We start from the raw sequence: 5407 nt of genomic DNA on the forward strand, positions 1-5407 counted from the left end.
TTGATATAATAAAGCTTTGACATCATTACTACTGATATTTTGATTATAGTTTATCTGAACGTCTTTATCTTGTATTCTTTTGTGTCTTTTTTTCGTATGTGTTTGGCAATATCCATCTGCCCTGCTGTATCAATTGTTTTTATGGTATTTATTTACCAAATATTTCAATAAAAAAATTTTTTTTGATATTTTTATATATACATCTGATCTGATTGGTTGTCTGATTTAGTTGACTTGTGCTTTTTTTCGTATTATGGTCTGATCACTAATGCCATGCATTACAATGCTAATGCATTGCAATACATTGCAAAATACCGGTGCTTCTATTGCAGGCTATCTAGCATGGCCTGCAATAGAAGCAAAAGAATGACAGGCCGGGGAGCCTTCACAAGGCTCATAGCTGTCATAGCAACGTGATGCCGGTGCCAGAGCTTACTTCGGGTGCCGGCGATCACAAGAAAAATGGCGGCGCCCATGTGCCGCCGGGAAAATGGCTCCTCAGTCAGCTTTGACCGAGGCGCCAGAAGGGTTAATGTCCCCGATCGGTGCGGACATTACCGCTGGTTGTCTACTGTATACAACAGTAGACACCCGGCGGCTATGGTGGCCGCCGACTCCTGGGCAGCCGCTATAGTTAAAGACCAGGCATGCGTCGTACTACTATGGCGGATGACATGGCACTTTCCTTTTTTAAGTCATATCCTAAAAGGAAAACTTTTTAAATTGTTTTTCATTTGGTTATCTGAGGGCTTGTTTTTTGTATGATGAGTTGTATTCTTAAATGGTACCAATTTGGGGCACCTATAAGGTAATGATTAATGCTTGGCTTGTAAAATATTTGTAAATATTTATTTCATTCTTTAAATAGTTTTATTTGGTCCTAGTATGACTTAAACAGTAGGTGGCCCATTCACTAGTACCGTATAATATACTATAATTCTACTCTATAGCAGATTAATATGCTTGACAGCCCAAGGCTGATAGTAATAACATTAGACACTACCTCTTGGAATTACTCCTGTGCCACGCCAACCAATCGGCCCCACATGATTATGTCAATGGGGGAAAGTAGTGACTCTCAATAGAGCCTTACATGTCACAGTTGCTACTGATGGGTTAAACAGCCACTGCCAGTGTTATCACCAATCACAGCTATTGCAGCAATATGTCATGTGTATGATACAGCTGGTACCTGATGATGATGGCGTTGTCTCAGCTCATGAGTTGGCACCATCTTCATGCAGTAGTATGTTATGGGGCAGGTTCAAGTTCCTTAAAAAGCCATATGAAATGGGGCTTTTTTCACAAGTTAAACTAATGTATCTATGGTGCAAACAGCCACATAGAATAATATATAATAATATACTAATGTGTAATAATACTGTATAGATTATCACTTCTCAAAGTGTGAGACATGGATCCTTGCCAGTGCTGGGCATAGGTTCAAAGCAAGAACTCCTTTCATATTATACTGCACCTGCTACACATGGTGCTCTGCCTCAGTGTATTGGCGCAGCATTGGCTAAGGCAGCAGGGGTGGCAGATGTAAAGAAAACAAATTATTTGCAAGTTCGAGATTCATCAGACATCAGTCAGGTGTGTAGAAGTTCCTCAAGTGCACTGAGGCATTAGGAGCTGCTATAGGATTATGTGCACTTCATTGGTAGCCGAAAGTAATATAGGAACTAAATCGTGGCGCTAGATCATCATGGAATGAACTTAGCATCTTGGAAGTCAAGATAGCATCACCTTTTGTTGCGGAAAAGCTGCTTTTTTATTGTTTATTTTGCTGTGTTTTTTGGAGCCAGCCTTAAAGAAGACCTTTCATGTCCTCCTGCACATGCAGTTTTATATACCACTAGAAAGCCGACAGTGCGCTGAATTCAGCACACTGTTGGCTTTCCCATTATGTGTCCCAGGGCTGGTGATATCGGTGCCATTACCAGTGTCTGCCCACTGTCAGAAGGACACTCCTGACAGTCTAGCCGGGTTGTGAAGTATACCCCCCAACAGTTCCTTACCGCCCAGCAATGACGCTAAGCTGTGAGGAACGCCTCCCTTCCCCGCTGACTGTACTCATCCATAGACTAGTACTGGTGCATTCTTCACAGGTTAGTGTCACCGTTGGACGGTAAGGAATGCGTTCCTTACAGCCCAGCTAGACCATCAGGAATGCCATTCTGACAGTGGGCAGACATCGGTAATGGCACCGCGATCTCAAGCTCTGGGGTACATAACAGGAAAGACAACAGTGCACTGAATTCAGCGGTATATAAAACCGTATGTGCCCGAGGACATGAAAGGTCCTCTTTAAAGGGGTTATCTGCTTTCATTTAAAAAAAAAATTCAGAGTAACTACCTCCTGAATCTGATGCTGCTTCCCACTAAAGTTGAGACAGACACCCAAAAGAGTATAAAATATCATCTTCTAGAGGATGGTCTTTTCGAAAAGAAAAGATATGTGTGTGTGTGTGGGGGGGGGGGGGTATGGAGGTTTTGCTGTGAATAGACAATTACACGTTTTTGCTTTTTTTTACTACAACAGTAGGCTTGTTTGGATACATGGAAATGACGGAGGAATGATCTCCAATAAGTCCACTTCACAACGGGCATAGCCAAACATAACTTCCCTAAAGGTAACAAGTTCTTTCTTCGTTGGTTCTTGAACTTATGCCAAATGCAGGCGGCAGGCTCATATTAAAGTGTCAGTAAATGTACCATGCTGTACCTTTTGTGTATTACATTCTACTTAGCCAAACCTGAATTAAACACTTCACAAATATCACGAATTCTCTTTTTTTCCCTCTATGATACAGGTGTACTGCTGCGTCTTAACTGAGTGTGCCAAGAAGGATATAAAGTGGGGCATTAGTGTGACTTGACCTAGATGTGATGTCATTTGGAAGCATTTAATGAAAATTGCAGTGTCATAGTTGCACACCAGCAGAATTGGAGGAGGAAGTTCAGGTCAAAGAGAGGGGAACTGAGCCAGGGGCGGATCCAGAGCCGGGCAAGCCAGGCAACTGCCAGCCCGGGCAATTTTTTTTTTTTCCTTTCAACCAGCGCAGGAGAGCTGCCGCTCTCCGTGCGCTGGTTCAGACATCTACGTATCAGCATAGGCAGTGGTGTAACTAGGAATGGCGGGGCCCCATGGCGAACTTTTGACATGCCACCCCAAACCGACGCCGAACACCTCGACCGACCCCTCCTCCGCACTCTATTATGTCCCTTAGTAAGCCCTGCACACAGTATTATGTCCATTAGTGGCCCCTGCACACAGTATTATGTCCCTTAGTGGCCTCTGCACACAGTATTATCCCCAATAGTGTCCCCTGCACACAGTATTATCCCCAATAGTGTCCCCTGCACACAGTATTATCCCCCATAGTGTCCCCTGCACACAGTATTATCCCCCATAGTGTCCCCTGCACACACAGTATTATCCCCAATAGTGTCCCCTGCACACACAGTATTAACCCCAATAGTGGCCCCTACACACACAGTATTATACCCCATAGTGGCCCCTGCACACAGTATTATCCCCAATAGTGTCCCCCGCACACAGTATTATCCAAAATAGTGTCCCCTGCACACAGTATTATCCCCCATAGTGGCCCCTGCACACAGTATTATACCCCATAGTGGACACCCATAAACAATTATTATACTCTGGGGTCTTTTCAGACCCCAGAGTATAATAATTGGAGACCCGGGGGAATAAAAACATTAAAAAAACAGAAACAGTTGCTTACCTGTTCCCCGGCTCCTAGGCTGTCGGCCGCTGCTCTTGTCCTGCTTTAATGACGTCGGACGTCACATGACCCGGGAAGCAGGCCTGGGTCATGTGACGTCAGAGACATCAGACACGAATGATGGAGGCCTGGCAGGATCGTGGAGAGGTAAGTAACACTTTTTGTTATGTTCCCTTACCTTTCCCGGTCTGCCGATCATTATACTCGGGGGTCTGCAAAGACCCCCGAGTATAATGATAGCATTTGTGGGGCCCACGGTGTCACTTGCCGATCCCGGCCCAGCCAGGATCGGCAAGTGAATAGGGCCCGTAACAGCCTATTGGAAAAAAAAAAAAAAAAACAGCGGTAGCGGCTGTCACCGGGCCCCCTAATGGCCTGGGCTCTGTAGCAGCCGCCTCCACTGGCTCTATGGTAGTTACGCCACTGAACATAGGCGGCGTCATTACAGAGTCAAATCACAGCTGAAAGAAGTGGTCATGGCAGTCCAAAGGGAAGAGACGGTAAATGTGGGAAGACGTCTCCTATGAGTATTACTGCATTGTATTTATTGTAATGTTGGAATGTAATGGCAGAAAATATGAATCGCATTAGGAGAATTCATTTTTAGGGCTCATTTTTTCAAAAAATCCTGGGGGGGGGGACCCCCAGACCCCCCATTCCCATGGGGGGTATTCCCCCCAGACCCCCCGGTAAGTAGGGCTCTGCCAAGCCTGGATCCACCACTGAACAGAGCGCTCTCTTGTCACCTATGCAGTCATTAATATGCTGCTCAGTCTTGTAGACAATGTATTGTACCCATATCTCTCCAAGTTGATGCAAAGGTCACTGTCAGTTTCTCTGAGTTCCCCCACATACTGAATTTGCTCTGTTGCCATTGTGTTCTTCTTAATAATGTAATGATCCTCCATGAAACTAGTGCTAAAAGAACATAATAATAAATTCTTATTTGCAAAGCACCAATGTACTCCACAGCACTTTACAACTCATAGGGTTCATGTGCAGGTAAAATGAGACATTGGGGAGTAATAAATGAATCAGTTATTCTCACCATAGGAGTGAGGGCCCTGCTCACAAGAGCTTACAATCTAAAGGGTACAAGGAGTGAAACAAAAGGGTCAAAGTGCTTGTTTGGTACAATAGTCCAGCCAGCTGGTACACATAAAGCAGCATGAGCCAGTCACCAGCAAGTATTACGTATGTCTCCTAGTTAAAGATGCTTGTGCATTTTGGATATCATTCACACCTCAACACGTTTTGTAGGTGCAGAAATATAACATGATAATATTGCCACCACCATTGTTATGCTAATATTCGTTTTCTTACACATTTTTATCTACTAGTGAAAACTTATCAGACATTTACTTTGAACTATTAACATCCTTTATCCTTAAGGTCAGAAATTCCACACAGATTCATTTTAGAATTTACCTCTAATACGGTGGCACACATACCCTGTTACACATTTGGCTGTATTCACACAGAGTAACGCCAGGCGTTTTTTGTGTGTTTTTTGCACATAGCGCCGCATTTACGCCGCGTAGCGCCGCGTTAACGCCGCGTATACGCCGCGTATACGCCGGGCAACGCCACCGCTAAATAGCGCGGCGTTAACGCGGCGTATACGCGGCGTTAACGCGGCGCTACGCGGCGTAAAC

This window comes from Leptodactylus fuscus, chromosome 7 (assembly GCF_031893055.1).
Source record: "Leptodactylus fuscus isolate aLepFus1 chromosome 7, aLepFus1.hap2, whole genome shotgun sequence".
NCBI classification, from domain to species: domain Eukaryota; kingdom Metazoa; phylum Chordata; class Amphibia; order Anura; family Leptodactylidae; genus Leptodactylus; species Leptodactylus fuscus.